This window comes from Marmota monax, unplaced genomic scaffold, assembly GCF_021218885.2.
Source record: "Marmota monax isolate L192 unplaced genomic scaffold, Marmota_monax_Labrador192_F-V1.1 WCK01_AAM20220418_F8-fsc00030, whole genome shotgun sequence".
In the NCBI taxonomy this organism is placed as follows: Eukaryota; Metazoa; Chordata; class Mammalia; order Rodentia; family Sciuridae; genus Marmota; species Marmota monax.
This window is the reverse complement of record NW_026691988.1, coordinates 17,081,791-17,098,017: the sequence shown is the minus strand read 5'-3', so window position 1 is coordinate 17,098,017 and position 16,227 is coordinate 17,081,791.

Here is a 16,227-nt window from a genome sequence, read left to right as displayed (position 1 = left end):
GACAGGGACCTGGCCAAGGGGGCCTGGCAAGGGACGGGGGCCTGGAGGAGGGCGAGGGGAGGGCTCGGCGCGGGGTCACGTGGGGGGGGGGGAGAGGGGTGAGCGCCAGGACCCAAGCAAGGGGCCCAGGCAGGGGACGGACCCGACGCAGGAGGACGCACGCACCGACCCAGCGCACCGACCGCACGACCGCGCGCCGCGAGGGGACAGCAGGGAAGGGGAGGATGGGGGCGGCGCAAGGATGAGGGTGACGGCGGGAGGAGGCGCGAGGGACACCGAGGGGAGCGCGGTGGGGGGGCCCAAGCAAGGGGCCCCCCGGCGCAGACACGACGCCACGCCACGCGAGGAACACGGTCAGGGGCTCAGGGGACTCGAGCGCGAAGGGTCAGGCTTGGGGAGGGCTCCGCGGGGGTAGCGGGCAGCATGCAAGGCCAGAGGGTGGGGGCTGGGGGTAGGGAGGGCACGGGGCAGGGGAAAGCGGCGCCAGGCCAGGCCCACGTCCACTGCCAGGTGTCAGGGTGCGGGCAGCAAGGGGGCCCGGCGAGGGGCAGGGCTGTGTTTCCCATAGGGGGCCTGCAGGGCGCACAGGCCAGACAAGGCCACTCCGCTGCCCCAGGGGACTAGTTCCTCACCAAGGGACCGGGGGACCCACCGTTGGGGGCCAACAAGGGCCAAAGGAGGGCACCGTGAGGGGGAGACATCGGGTCCCAAGCCGGGGTGTGGGGAGAGCCAGGACCCGATCCGGGAGCCCAGGCGAGGGGCAAGCAGGGGAGGGGGTGTTTCTCGGCAGTGCAAGGATCCACCGGGCACCAGGGGACCACAGGGCAGGCACAGGAAGGAGGGGGCCCAAGCAAGGGGCCTGAGAGGATGGGACAGGCACAAGGTCCTCCAGAAGAGCGGCCTGGGCTCAAGCAAGGAGTCAGGCCCGGCAATGGGAGACCACGTGTGATGGCGTGAGGACCCGGCCGGATTCAAGGACTCAAGGGAAGGGACAGGGCCTGGGAGGGAATGGAGAGAATGGAGTGGACGGGAGGGACGGGACGAGACGGGACGGCACAGCAGGGCACTGGACGGGCCCCGGGGAGGTAGGCTCAAGGCCCAGGTCCACTTCCAGGGGCGGGCCTTGGGCAGCGGGGCTTGGGCAGCGGGGCTTGGGCAGCGGCCGGGAGGGCGGGGAACGGGGCAGAGGGAGGGCCAAGGGGCAGGGCTACCTTGTCCCCTAGGGAGCTCGAAGGCGCCAAGAGGCCAAGCCCACTGCCTTGGACCAGGGGAGCATCCTGGCAAAGGGATCAGGCCGAGGGCTGTGGCAGGGTCAGGGAACAGAGACCGGCCAAGGGAAGGCAGGTCCAGTGCCAGGAGGCGGCGGGGGCGTGGCGCCGGGACCCAAGCAGGGAGCCCCGGCTAGGGAACTAGAGGGGGGGGCCCACGCAAGGGCAAAGCAGGGAAGGGCCGGGCCGGGCCGGGGCGGGCGGCACAAGGCCAGGGCAGTGCGGACAAGCCAAGGGGAGCAGGAGGACGGCCCGAGCAAGGGCCCCGCTTTCAAAGTCCAGGGGCGCAGCTGAGCCACAAGGGCCAGCACAGGCTCAAGCCAGGAGCCAGGCCAGGGCCGGGGGGTGGGGGTGGGGGGGCAGAGCCAGAGGCTAAGGGCTGGGGCAGGGGGCTCAGGAGTGTGGACAGGGCTGGGGAGGGGAGGGGAGGGGGCTCGAGGCCCAGGTCTACGGCCAGGTGTAAGGGTTCCGGGTGCACGGTGCGGGACCAAGGGCCCAGGGAGAGCAAGTGGCCCAGGCGAGGGGCAGGCCTGTTTCCCTTCTAAGGCGCCCTGGCCCAGATGCGAATCCTGGGACAGGGACCTGGCCAAGGGGGCCTGGCAAGGGACGGGGGCCTGGAGGAGGGCGAGGGGAGGGCTCGGCGCGGGGTCACGTGGGGGGGGGGGAGAGGGGTGAGCGCCAGGACCCAAGCAAGGGGCCCAGGCAGGGGACGGACCCGACGCAGGAGGACGCACGCACCGACCCAGCGCACCGACCGCACGACCGCGCGCCGCGAGGGGACAGCAGGGAAGGGGAGGATGGGGGCGGCGCAAGGATGAGGGTGACGGCGGGAGGAGGCGCGAGGGACACCGAGGGGAGCGCGGTGGGGGGGCCCAAGCAAGGGGCCCCCCGGCGCAGACACGACGCCACGCCACGCGAGGAACACGGTCAGGGGCTCAGGGGACTCGAGCGCGAAGGGTCAGGCTTGGGGAGGGCTCCGCGGGGGTAGCGGGCAGCATGCAAGGCCAGAGGGTGGGGGCTGGGGGTAGGGAGGGCACGGGGCAGGGGAAAGCGGCGCCAGGCCAGGCCCACGTCCACTGCCAGGTGTCAGGGTGCGGGCAGCAAGGGGGCCCGGCGAGGGGCAGGGCTGTGTTTCCCATAGGGGGCCTGCAGGGCGCACAGGCCAGACAAGGCCACTCCGCTGCCCCAGGGGACTAGTTCCTCACCAAGGGACCGGGGGACCCACCGTTGGGGGCCAACAAGGGCCAAAGGAGGGCACCGTGAGGGGGAGACATCGGGTCCCAAGCCGGGGTGTGGGGAGAGCCAGGACCCGATCCGGGAGCCCAGGCGAGGGGCAAGCAGGGGAGGGGGTGTTTCTCGGCAGTGCAAGGATCCACCGGGCACCAGGGGACCACAGGGCAGGCACAGGAAGGAGGGGGCCCAAGCAAGGGGCCTGAGAGGATGGGACAGGCACAAGGTCCTCCAGAAGAGCGGCCTGGGCTCAAGCAAGGAGTCAGGCCCGGCAATGGGAGACCACGTGTGATGGCGTGAGGACCCGGCCGGATTCAAGGACTCAAGGGAAGGGACAGGGCCTGGGAGGGAATGGAGAGAATGGAGTGGACGGGAGGGACGGGACGAGACGGGACGGCACAGCAGGGCACTGGACGGGCCCCGGGGAGGTAGGCTCAAGGCCCAGGTCCACTTCCAGGGGCGGGCCTTGGGCAGCGGGGCTTGGGCAGCGGGGCTTGGGCAGCGGCCGGGAGGGCGGGGAACGGGGCAGAGGGAGGGCCAAGGGGCAGGGCTACCTTGTCCCCTAGGGAGCTCGAAGGCGCCAAGAGGCCAAGCCCACTGCCTTGGACCAGGGGAGCATCCTGGCAAAGGGATCAGGCCGAGGGCTGTGGCAGGGTCAGGGAACAGAGACCGGCCAAGGGAAGGCAGGTCCAGTGCCAGGAGGCGGCGGGGGCGTGGCGCCGGGACCCAAGCAGGGAGCCCCGGCTAGGGAACTAGAGGGGGGGGCCCACGCAAGGGCAAAGCAGGGAAGGGCCGGGCCGGGCCGGGGCGGGCGGCACAAGGCCAGGGCAGTGCGGACAAGCCAAGGGGAGCAGGAGGACGGCCCGAGCAAGGGCCCCGCTTTCAAAGTCCAGGGGCGCAGCTGAGCCACAAGGGCCAGCACAGGCTCAAGCCAGGAGCCAGGCCAGGGCCGGGGGGTGGGGGTGGGGGGGCAGAGCCAGAGGCTAAGGGCTGGGGCAGGGGGCTCAGGAGTGTGGACAGGGCTGGGGAGGGGAGGGGAGGGGGCTCGAGGCCCAGGTCTACGGCCAGGTGTAAGGGTTCCGGGTGCACGGTGCGGGACCAAGGGCCCAGGGAGAGCAAGTGGCCCAGGCGAGGGGCAGGCCTGTTTCCCTTCTAAGGCGCCCTGGCCCAGATGCGAATCCTGGGACAGGGACCTGGCCAAGGGGGCCTGGCAAGGGACGGGGGCCTGGAGGAGGGCGAGGGGAGGGCTCGGCGCGGGGTCACGTGGGGGGGGGGGAGAGGGGTGAGCGCCAGGACCCAAGCAAGGGGCCCAGGCAGGGGACGGACCCGACGCAGGAGGACGCACGCACCGACCCAGCGCACCGACCGCACGACCGCGCGCCGCGAGGGGACAGCAGGGAAGGGGAGGATGGGGGCGGCGCAAGGATGAGGGTGACGGCGGGAGGAGGCGCGAGGGACACCGAGGGGAGCGCGGTGGGGGGGCCCAAGCAAGGGGCCCCCCGGCGCAGACACGACGCCACGCCACGCGAGGAACACGGTCAGGGGCTCAGGGGACTCGAGCGCGAAGGGTCAGGCTTGGGGAGGGCTCCGCGGGGGTAGCGGGCAGCATGCAAGGCCAGAGGGTGGGGGCTGGGGGTAGGGAGGGCACGGGGCAGGGGAAAGCGGCGCCAGGCCAGGCCCACGTCCACTGCCAGGTGTCAGGGTGCGGGCAGCAAGGGGGCCCGGCGAGGGGCAGGGCTGTGTTTCCCATAGGGGGCCTGCAGGGCGCACAGGCCAGACAAGGCCACTCCGCTGCCCCAGGGGACTAGTTCCTCACCAAGGGACCGGGGGACCCACCGTTGGGGGCCAACAAGGGCCAAAGGAGGGCACCGTGAGGGGGAGACATCGGGTCCCAAGCCGGGGTGTGGGGAGAGCCAGGACCCGATCCGGGAGCCCAGGCGAGGGGCAAGCAGGGGAGGGGGTGTTTCTCGGCAGTGCAAGGATCCACCGGGCACCAGGGGACCACAGGGCAGGCACAGGAAGGAGGGGGCCCAAGCAAGGGGCCTGAGAGGATGGGACAGGCACAAGGTCCTCCAGAAGAGCGGCCTGGGCTCAAGCAAGGAGTCAGGCCCGGCAATGGGAGACCACGTGTGATGGCGTGAGGACCCGGCCGGATTCAAGGACTCAAGGGAAGGGACAGGGCCTGGGAGGGAATGGAGAGAATGGAGTGGACGGGAGGGACGGGACGAGACGGGACGGCACAGCAGGGCACTGGACGGGCCCCGGGGAGGTAGGCTCAAGGCCCAGGTCCACTTCCAGGGGCGGGCCTTGGGCAGCGGGGCTTGGGCAGCGGGGCTTGGGCAGCGGCCGGGAGGGCGGGGAACGGGGCAGAGGGAGGGCCAAGGGGCAGGGCTACCTTGTCCCCTAGGGAGCTCGAAGGCGCCAAGAGGCCAAGCCCACTGCCTTGGACCAGGGGAGCATCCTGGCAAAGGGATCAGGCCGAGGGCTGTGGCAGGGTCAGGGAACAGAGACCGGCCAAGGGAAGGCAGGTCCAGTGCCAGGAGGCGGCGGGGGCGTGGCGCCGGGACCCAAGCAGGGAGCCCCGGCTAGGGAACTAGAGGGGGGGGCCCACGCAAGGGCAAAGCAGGGAAGGGCCGGGCCGGGCCGGGGCGGGCGGCACAAGGCCAGGGCAGTGCGGACAAGCCAAGGGGAGCAGGAGGACGGCCCGAGCAAGGGCCCCGCTTTCAAAGTCCAGGGGCGCAGCTGAGCCACAAGGGCCAGCACAGGCTCAAGCCAGGAGCCAGGCCAGGGCCGGGGGGTGGGGGTGGGGGGGCAGAGCCAGAGGCTAAGGGCTGGGGCAGGGGGCTCAGGAGTGTGGACAGGGCTGGGGAGGGGAGGGGAGGGGGCTCGAGGCCCAGGTCTACGGCCAGGTGTAAGGGTTCCGGGTGCACGGTGCGGGACCAAGGGCCCAGGGAGAGCAAGTGGCCCAGGCGAGGGGCAGGCCTGTTTCCCTTCTAAGGCGCCCTGGCCCAGATGCGAATCCTGGGACAGGGACCTGGCCAAGGGGGCCTGGCAAGGGACGGGGGCCTGGAGGAGGGCGAGGGGAGGGCTCGGCGCGGGGTCACGTGGGGGGGGGGGAGAGGGGTGAGCGCCAGGACCCAAGCAAGGGGCCCAGGCAGGGGACGGACCCGACGCAGGAGGACGCACGCACCGACCCAGCGCACCGACCGCACGACCGCGCGCCGCGAGGGGACAGCAGGGAAGGGGAGGATGGGGGCGGCGCAAGGATGAGGGTGACGGCGGGAGGAGGCGCGAGGGACACCGAGGGGAGCGCGGTGGGGGGGCCCAAGCAAGGGGCCCCCCGGCGCAGACACGACGCCACGCCACGCGAGGAACACGGTCAGGGGCTCAGGGGACTCGAGCGCGAAGGGTCAGGCTTGGGGAGGGCTCCGCGGGGGTAGCGGGCAGCATGCAAGGCCAGAGGGTGGGGGCTGGGGGTAGGGAGGGCACGGGGCAGGGGAAAGCGGCGCCAGGCCAGGCCCACGTCCACTGCCAGGTGTCAGGGTGCGGGCAGCAAGGGGGCCCGGCGAGGGGCAGGGCTGTGTTTCCCATAGGGGGCCTGCAGGGCGCACAGGCCAGACAAGGCCACTCCGCTGCCCCAGGGGACTAGTTCCTCACCAAGGGACCGGGGGACCCACCGTTGGGGGCCAACAAGGGCCAAAGGAGGGCACCGTGAGGGGGAGACATCGGGTCCCAAGCCGGGGTGTGGGGAGAGCCAGGACCCGATCCGGGAGCCCAGGCGAGGGGCAAGCAGGGGAGGGGGTGTTTCTCGGCAGTGCAAGGATCCACCGGGCACCAGGGGACCACAGGGCAGGCACAGGAAGGAGGGGGCCCAAGCAAGGGGCCTGAGAGGATGGGACAGGCACAAGGTCCTCCAGAAGAGCGGCCTGGGCTCAAGCAAGGAGTCAGGCCCGGCAATGGGAGACCACGTGTGATGGCGTGAGGACCCGGCCGGATTCAAGGACTCAAGGGAAGGGACAGGGCCTGGGAGGGAATGGAGAGAATGGAGTGGACGGGAGGGACGGGACGAGACGGGACGGCACAGCAGGGCACTGGACGGGCCCCGGGGAGGTAGGCTCAAGGCCCAGGTCCACTTCCAGGGGCGGGCCTTGGGCAGCGGGGCTTGGGCAGCGGGGCTTGGGCAGCGGCCGGGAGGGCGGGGAACGGGGCAGAGGGAGGGCCAAGGGGCAGGGCTACCTTGTCCCCTAGGGAGCTCGAAGGCGCCAAGAGGCCAAGCCCACTGCCTTGGACCAGGGGAGCATCCTGGCAAAGGGATCAGGCCGAGGGCTGTGGCAGGGTCAGGGAACAGAGACCGGCCAAGGGAAGGCAGGTCCAGTGCCAGGAGGCGGCGGGGGCGTGGCGCCGGGACCCAAGCAGGGAGCCCCGGCTAGGGAACTAGAGGGGGGGGCCCACGCAAGGGCAAAGCAGGGAAGGGCCGGGCCGGGCCGGGGCGGGCGGCACAAGGCCAGGGCAGTGCGGACAAGCCAAGGGGAGCAGGAGGACGGCCCGAGCAAGGGCCCCGCTTTCAAAGTCCAGGGGCGCAGCTGAGCCACAAGGGCCAGCACAGGCTCAAGCCAGGAGCCAGGCCAGGGCCGGGGGGTGGGGGTGGGGGGGGCAGAGCCAGAGGCTAAGGGCTGGGGCAGGGGGCTCAGGAGTGTGGACAGGGCTGGGGAGGGGAGGGGAGGGGGCTCGAGGCCCAGGTCTACGGCCAGGTGTAAGGGTTCCGGGTGCACGGTGCGGGACCAAGGGCCCAGGGAGAGCAAGTGGCCCAGGCGAGGGGCAGGCCTGTTTCCCTTCTAAGGCGCCCTGGCCCAGATGCGAATCCTGGGACAGGGACCTGGCCAAGGGGGCCTGGCAAGGGACGGGGGCCTGGAGGAGGGCGAGGGGAGGGCTCGGCGCGGGGTCACGTGGGGGGGGGGGAGAGGGGTGAGCGCCAGGACCCAAGCAAGGGGCCCAGGCAGGGGACGGACCCGACGCAGGAGGACGCACGCACCGACCCAGCGCACCGACCGCACGACCGCGCGCCGCGAGGGGACAGCAGGGAAGGGGAGGATGGGGGCGGCGCAAGGATGAGGGTGACGGCGGGAGGAGGCGCGAGGGACACCGAGGGGAGCGCGGTGGGGGGGCCCAAGCAAGGGGCCCCCCGGCGCAGACACGACGCCACGCCACGCGAGGAACACGGTCAGGGGCTCAGGGGACTCGAGCGCGAAGGGTCAGGCTTGGGGAGGGCTCCGCGGGGGTAGCGGGCAGCATGCAAGGCCAGAGGGTGGGGGCTGGGGGTAGGGAGGGCACGGGGCAGGGGAAAGCGGCGCCAGGCCAGGCCCACGTCCACTGCCAGGTGTCAGGGTGCGGGCAGCAAGGGGGCCCGGCGAGGGGCAGGGCTGTGTTTCCCATAGGGGGCCTGCAGGGCGCACAGGCCAGACAAGGCCACTCCGCTGCCCCAGGGGACTAGTTCCTCACCAAGGGACCGGGGGACCCACCGTTGGGGGCCAACAAGGGCCAAAGGAGGGCACCGTGAGGGGGAGACATCGGGTCCCAAGCCGGGGTGTGGGGAGAGCCAGGACCCGATCCGGGAGCCCAGGCGAGGGGCAAGCAGGGGAGGGGGTGTTTCTCGGCAGTGCAAGGATCCACCGGGCACCAGGGGACCACAGGGCAGGCACAGGAAGGAGGGGGCCCAAGCAAGGGGCCTGAGAGGATGGGACAGGCACAAGGTCCTCCAGAAGAGCGGCCTGGGCTCAAGCAAGGAGTCAGGCCCGGCAATGGGAGACCACGTGTGATGGCGTGAGGACCCGGCCGGATTCAAGGACTCAAGGGAAGGGACAGGGCCTGGGAGGGAATGGAGAGAATGGAGTGGACGGGAGGGACGGGACGAGACGGGACGGCACAGCAGGGCACTGGACGGGCCCCGGGGAGGTAGGCTCAAGGCCCAGGTCCACTTCCAGGGGCGGGCCTTGGGCAGCGGGGCTTGGGCAGCGGGGCTTGGGCAGCGGCCGGGAGGGCGGGGAACGGGGCAGAGGGAGGGCCAAGGGGCAGGGCTACCTTGTCCCCTAGGGAGCTCGAAGGCGCCAAGAGGCCAAGCCCACTGCCTTGGACCAGGGGAGCATCCTGGCAAAGGGATCAGGCCGAGGGCTGTGGCAGGGTCAGGGAACAGAGACCGGCCAAGGGAAGGCAGGTCCAGTGCCAGGAGGCGGCGGGGGCGTGGCGCCGGGACCCAAGCAGGGAGCCCCGGCTAGGGAACTAGAGGGGGGGGCCCACGCAAGGGCAAAGCAGGGAAGGGCCGGGCCGGGCCGGGGCGGGCGGCACAAGGCCAGGGCAGTGCGGACAAGCCAAGGGGAGCAGGAGGACGGCCCGAGCAAGGGCCCCGCTTTCAAAGTCCAGGGGCGCAGCTGAGCCACAAGGGCCAGCACAGGCTCAAGCCAGGAGCCAGGCCAGGGCCGGGGGGTGGGGGTGGGGGGGGCAGAGCCAGAGGCTAAGGGCTGGGGCAGGGGGCTCAGGAGTGTGGACAGGGCTGGGGAGGGGAGGGGAGGGGGCTCGAGGCCCAGGTCTACGGCCAGGTGTAAGGGTTCCGGGTGCACGGTGCGGGACCAAGGGCCCAGGGAGAGCAAGTGGCCCAGGCGAGGGGCAGGCCTGTTTCCCTTCTAAGGCGCCCTGGCCCAGATGCGAATCCTGGGACAGGGACCTGGCCAAGGGGGCCTGGCAAGGGACGGGGGCCTGGAGGAGGGCGAGGGGAGGGCTCGGCGCGGGGTCACGTGGGGGGGGGGGAGAGGGGTGAGCGCCAGGACCCAAGCAAGGGGCCCAGGCAGGGGACGGACCCGACGCAGGAGGACGCACGCACCGACCCAGCGCACCGACCGCACGACCGCGCGCCGCGAGGGGACAGCAGGGAAGGGGAGGATGGGGGCGGCGCAAGGATGAGGGTGACGGCGGGAGGAGGCGCGAGGGACACCGAGGGGAGCGCGGTGGGGGGGCCCAAGCAAGGGGCCCCCCGGCGCAGACACGACGCCACGCCACGCGAGGAACACGGTCAGGGGCTCAGGGGACTCGAGCGCGAAGGGTCAGGCTTGGGGAGGGCTCCGCGGGGGTAGCGGGCAGCATGCAAGGCCAGAGGGTGGGGGCTGGGGGTAGGGAGGGCACGGGGCAGGGGAAAGCGGCGCCAGGCCAGGCCCACGTCCACTGCCAGGTGTCAGGGTGCGGGCAGCAAGGGGGCCCGGCGAGGGGCAGGGCTGTGTTTCCCATAGGGGGCCTGCAGGGCGCACAGGCCAGACAAGGCCACTCCGCTGCCCCAGGGGACTAGTTCCTCACCAAGGGACCGGGGGACCCACCGTTGGGGGCCAACAAGGGCCAAAGGAGGGCACCGTGAGGGGGAGACATCGGGTCCCAAGCCGGGGTGTGGGGAGAGCCAGGACCCGATCCGGGAGCCCAGGCGAGGGGCAAGCAGGGGAGGGGGTGTTTCTCGGCAGTGCAAGGATCCACCGGGCACCAGGGGACCACAGGGCAGGCACAGGAAGGAGGGGGCCCAAGCAAGGGGCCTGAGAGGATGGGACAGGCACAAGGTCCTCCAGAAGAGCGGCCTGGGCTCAAGCAAGGAGTCAGGCCCGGCAATGGGAGACCACGTGTGATGGCGTGAGGACCCGGCCGGATTCAAGGACTCAAGGGAAGGGACAGGGCCTGGGAGGGAATGGAGAGAATGGAGTGGACGGGAGGGACGGGACGAGACGGGACGGCACAGCAGGGCACTGGACGGGCCCCGGGGAGGTAGGCTCAAGGCCCAGGTCCACTTCCAGGGGCGGGCCTTGGGCAGCGGGGCTTGGGCAGCGGGGCTTGGGCAGCGGCCGGGAGGGCGGGGAACGGGGCAGAGGGAGGGCCAAGGGGCAGGGCTACCTTGTCCCCTAGGGAGCTCGAAGGCGCCAAGAGGCCAAGCCCACTGCCTTGGACCAGGGGAGCATCCTGGCAAAGGGATCAGGCCGAGGGCTGTGGCAGGGTCAGGGAACAGAGACCGGCCAAGGGAAGGCAGGTCCAGTGCCAGGAGGCGGCGGGGGCGTGGCGCCGGGACCCAAGCAGGGAGCCCCGGCTAGGGAACTAGAGGGGGGGGCCCACGCAAGGGCAAAGCAGGGAAGGGCCGGGCCGGGCCGGGGCGGGCGGCACAAGGCCAGGGCAGTGCGGACAAGCCAAGGGGAGCAGGAGGACGGCCCGAGCAAGGGCCCCGCTTTCAAAGTCCAGGGGCGCAGCTGAGCCACAAGGGCCAGCACAGGCTCAAGCCAGGAGCCAGGCCAGGGCCGGGGGGTGGGGGTGGGGGGGCAGAGCCAGAGGCTAAGGGCTGGGGCAGGGGGCTCAGGAGTGTGGACAGGGCTGGGGAGGGGAGGGGAGGGGGCTCGAGGCCCAGGTCTACGGCCAGGTGTAAGGGTTCCGGGTGCACGGTGCGGGACCAAGGGCCCAGGGAGAGCAAGTGGCCCAGGCGAGGGGCAGGCCTGTTTCCCTTCTAAGGCGCCCTGGCCCAGATGCGAATCCTGGGACAGGGACCTGGCCAAGGGGGCCTGGCAAGGGACGGGGGCCTGGAGGAGGGCGAGGGGAGGGCTCGGCGCGGGGTCACGTGGGGGGGGGGGAGAGGGGTGAGCGCCAGGACCCAAGCAAGGGGCCCAGGCAGGGGACGGACCCGACGCAGGAGGACGCACGCACCGACCCAGCGCACCGACCGCACGACCGCGCGCCGCGAGGGGACAGCAGGGAAGGGGAGGATGGGGGCGGCGCAAGGATGAGGGTGACGGCGGGAGGAGGCGCGAGGGACACCGAGGGGAGCGCGGTGGGGGGGCCCAAGCAAGGGGCCCCCCGGCGCAGACACGACGCCACGCCACGCGAGGAACACGGTCAGGGGCTCAGGGGACTCGAGCGCGAAGGGTCAGGCTTGGGGAGGGCTCCGCGGGGGTAGCGGGCAGCATGCAAGGCCAGAGGGTGGGGGCTGGGGGTAGGGAGGGCACGGGGCAGGGGAAAGCGGCGCCAGGCCAGGCCCACGTCCACTGCCAGGTGTCAGGGTGCGGGCAGCAAGGGGGCCCGGCGAGGGGCAGGGCTGTGTTTCCCATAGGGGGCCTGCAGGGCGCACAGGCCAGACAAGGCCACTCCGCTGCCCCAGGGGACTAGTTCCTCACCAAGGGACCGGGGGACCCACCGTTGGGGGCCAACAAGGGCCAAAGGAGGGCACCGTGAGGGGGAGACATCGGGTCCCAAGCCGGGGTGTGGGGAGAGCCAGGACCCGATCCGGGAGCCCAGGCGAGGGGCAAGCAGGGGAGGGGGTGTTTCTCGGCAGTGCAAGGATCCACCGGGCACCAGGGGACCACAGGGCAGGCACAGGAAGGAGGGGGCCCAAGCAAGGGGCCTGAGAGGATGGGACAGGCACAAGGTCCTCCAGAAGAGCGGCCTGGGCTCAAGCAAGGAGTCAGGCCCGGCAATGGGAGACCACGTGTGATGGCGTGAGGACCCGGCCGGATTCAAGGACTCAAGGGAAGGGACAGGGCCTGGGAGGGAATGGAGAGAATGGAGTGGACGGGAGGGACGGGACGAGACGGGACGGCACAGCAGGGCACTGGACGGGCCCCGGGGAGGTAGGCTCAAGGCCCAGGTCCACTTCCAGGGGCGGGCCTTGGGCAGCGGGGCTTGGGCAGCGGGGCTTGGGCAGCGGCCGGGAGGGCGGGGAACGGGGCAGAGGGAGGGCCAAGGGGCAGGGCTACCTTGTCCCCTAGGGAGCTCGAAGGCGCCAAGAGGCCAAGCCCACTGCCTTGGACCAGGGGAGCATCCTGGCAAAGGGATCAGGCCGAGGGCTGTGGCAGGGTCAGGGAACAGAGACCGGCCAAGGGAAGGCAGGTCCAGTGCCAGGAGGCGGCGGGGGCGTGGCGCCGGGACCCAAGCAGGGAGCCCCGGCTAGGGAACTAGAGGGGGGGGCCCACGCAAGGGCAAAGCAGGGAAGGGCCGGGCCGGGCCGGGGCGGGCGGCACAAGGCCAGGGCAGTGCGGACAAGCCAAGGGGAGCAGGAGGACGGCCCGAGCAAGGGCCCCGCTTTCAAAGTCCAGGGGCGCAGCTGAGCCACAAGGGCCAGCACAGGCTCAAGCCAGGAGCCAGGCCAGGGCCGGGGGGTGGGGGTGGGGGGGGCAGAGCCAGAGGCTAAGGGCTGGGGCAGGGGGCTCAGGAGTGTGGACAGGGCTGGGGAGGGGAGGGGAGGGGGCTCGAGGCCCAGGTCTACGGCCAGGTGTAAGGGTTCCGGGTGCACGGTGCGGGACCAAGGGCCCAGGGAGAGCAAGTGGCCCAGGCGAGGGGCAGGCCTGTTTCCCTTCTAAGGCGCCCTGGCCCAGAGGCGAATCCTGGGACAGGGACCTGGCCAAGGGGGCCTGGCAAGGGACGGGGGCCTGGAGGAGGGCGAGGGGAGGGCTCGGCGCGGGATCACGTGGGGCGGGGGGGAGAGGGGTGAGCGCCAGGACCCAAGCAAGGGGCCCAGGCAGGGGACGGACCCGACGCAGGAGGACGCACGCACCGACCGGGCGCACCGACCGCACGACCGCGCGCCGCGAGGGGACAGCGGGGAAGGGGAGGATGGGGGCGGCGCAAGGATGAGGGTGACGGCGGGAGGAGGCGCGAGGGACACCGAGGGGAGCGCGGTGGGGGGGCCCAAGCAAGGGGCCCCCCGGCGCAGACACGACGCCACGCCACGCGAGGAACACGGTCAGGGGCTCAGGGGACTCGAGCGCGAAGGGTCAGGCTTGGGGAGGGCTCCGCGGGGGTAGCGGGCAGCATGCAAGGCCAGAGGGTGGGGGCTGGGGGTAGGGAGGCCACGGGGCAGGGGAAAGCGGCGCCAGGCCAGGCCCACGTCCACTGCCAGGTGTCAGGGTGCGGGCAGCAAGGGGGCCCGGCGAGGGGCAGGGCTGTGTTTCCCATAGGGGGCCTGCAGGGCGCGCAGGCCAGACAAGGCCACTCCGCTGCCCCAGGGGACTAGTTCCTCACCAAGGGACCGGGGGACCCACCGTTGGGGGCCAACAAGGGCCAAAGGAGGGCACCGTGAGGGGGAGACATCGGGTCCCAAGCCGGGGTGTGGGGAGAGCCAGGACCCGATCCGGGAGCCCAGGCGAGGGGCAAGCAGGGGAGGGGGTGTTTCTCGGCAGTGCAAGGATCCACCGGGCACCAGGGGACCACAGGGCAGGCACAGGAAGGAGGGGGCCCAAGCAAGGGGCCTGAGAGGATGGGACAGGCACAAGGTCCTCCAGAAGAGCGGCCTGGGCTCAAGCAAGGAGTCAGGCCCGGCGATGGGAGACCACGTGTGATGGCGTGAGGACCCGGCCGGATTCAAGGACTCAAGGGAAGGGACAGGGCCTGGGAGGGAATGGAGAGAATGGAGTGGACGGGAGGGACGGGACGAGACGGGACGGCACAGCAGGGCACTGGACGGGCCCCGGGGAGGTAGGCTCAAGGCCCAGGTCCACTTCCAGGGGCGGGCCTTGGGCAGCGGGGCGTGGGCAGCGGGGCTTGGGCAGCGGCCGGGAGGGCGGGGAACGGGGCAGAGGGAGGGCCAAGGGGCAGGGCTACCTTGTCCCCTAGGGAGCTCGAAGGCGCCAAGAGGCCAAGCCCACTGCCTTGGACCAGGGGAGCATCCTGGCAAAGGGATCAGGCCGAGGGCTGTGGCAGGGTCAGGGAACAGAGACCGGCCAAGGGAAGGCAGGTCCAGTGCCAGGAGGCGGCGGGGGCGTGGCGCCGGGACCCAAGCAGGGAGCCCCGGCTAGGGAACTAGAGGGGGGGGCCCACGCAAGGGCAAAGCAGGGAAGGGCCGGGCCGGGCCGGGGCGGGCGGCACAAGGCCAGGGCAGTGCGGACAAGCCAAGGGGAGCAGGAGGACGGCCCGAGCAAGGGCCCCGCTTTCAAAGTCCAGGGGCGCAGCTGAGCCACAAGGGCCAGCACAGGCTCAAGCCAGGAGCCAGGCCAGGGCCGGGGGGTGGGGGTGGGGGGGGGCAGAGCCAGAGGCTAAGGGCTGGGGCAGGGGGCTCAGGAGTGTGGACAGGGCTGGGGAGGGGAGGGGAGGGGGCTCGAGGCCCAGGTCTACGGCCAGGTGTAAGGGTTCCGGGTGCACGGTGCGGGACCAAGGGCCCAGGGAGAGCAAGTGGCCCAGGCGAGGGGCAGGCCTGTTTCCCTTCTAAGGCGCCCTGGCCCAGATGCGAATCCTGGGACAGGGACCTGGCCAAGGGGGCCTGGCAAGGGACGGGGGCCTGGAGGAGGGCGAGGGGAGGGCTCGGCGCGGGGTCACGGGGGGGGGGGGAGAGGGGTGAGCGCCAGGACCCAAGCAAGGGGCCCAGGCAGGGGACGGACCCGACGCAGGAGGACGCACGCACCGACCCAGCGCACCGACCGCACGACCGCGCGCCGCGAGGGGACAGCAGGGAAGGGGAGGATGGGGGCGGCGCAAGGATGAGGGTGACGGCGGGAGGAGGCGCGAGGGACACCGAGGGGAGCGCGGTGGGGGGGCCCAAGCAAGGGGCCCCCCGGCGCAGACACGACGCCACGCCACGCGAGGAACACGGTCAGGGGCTCAGGGGACTCGAGCGCGAAGGGTCAGGCTTGGGGAGGGCTCCGCGGGGGTAGCGGGCAGCATGCAAGGCCAGAGGGTGGGGGCTGGGGGTAGGGAGGCCACGGGGCAGGGGAAAGCGGCGCCAGGCCAGGCCCACGTCCACTGCCAGGTGTCAGGGTGCGGGCAGCAAGGGGGCCCGGCGAGGGGCAGGGCTGTGTTTCCCATAGGGGGCCTGCAGGGCGCACAGGCCAGACAAGGCCACTCCGCTGCCCCAGGGGACTAGTTCCTCACCAAGGGACCGGGGGACCCACCGTTGGGGGCCAACAAGGGCCAAAGGAGGGCACCGTGAGGGGGAGACATCGGGTCCCAAGCCGGGGTGTGGGGAGAGCCAGGACCCGATCCGGGAGCCCAGGCGAGGGGCAAGCAGGGGAGGGGGTGTTTCTCGGCAGTGCAAGGATCCACCGGGCACCAGGGGACCACAGGGCAGGCACAGGAAGGAGGGGGCCCAAGCAAGGGGCCTGAGAGGATGGGACAGGCACAAGGTCCTCCAGAAGAGCGGCCTGGGCTCAAGCAAGGAGTCAGGCCCGGCGATGGGAGACCACGTGTGATGGCGTGAGGACCCGGCCGGATTCAAGGACTCAAGGGAAGGGACAGGGCCTGGGAGGGAATGGAGAGAATGGAGTGGACGGGAGGGACGGGACGAGACGGGACGGCACAGCAGGGCACTGGACGGGCCCCGGGGAGGTAGGCTCAAGGCCCAGGTCCACTTCCAGGGGCGGGCCTGGGGCAGCGGGGCTTGGGCAGCGGGGCTTGGGCAGCGGCCGGGAGGGCGGGGAACGGGGCAGAGGGAGGGCCAAGGGGCAGGGCTACCTTGTCCCCTAGGGAGCACCAAGGCGCCAAGAGGCCAAGCCCACTGCCTTGGACCAGGGGAGCATCCTGGCAAAGGGATCAGGCCGAGGGCTGTGGCAGGGTCAGGGAACAGAGACCGGCCAAGGGAAGGCAGGTCCAGTGCCAGGAGGCGGCGGGGGCCTGGCGCCGGGACCCAAGCAGGGAGCCCCGGCTAGGGAACTAGAGGGGGGGGCCCACGCAAGGGCAAAGCAGGGAAGGGCCGGGCCGGGCCGGGCCGGGGCGGGCGGCACAAGGCCAGGGCAGT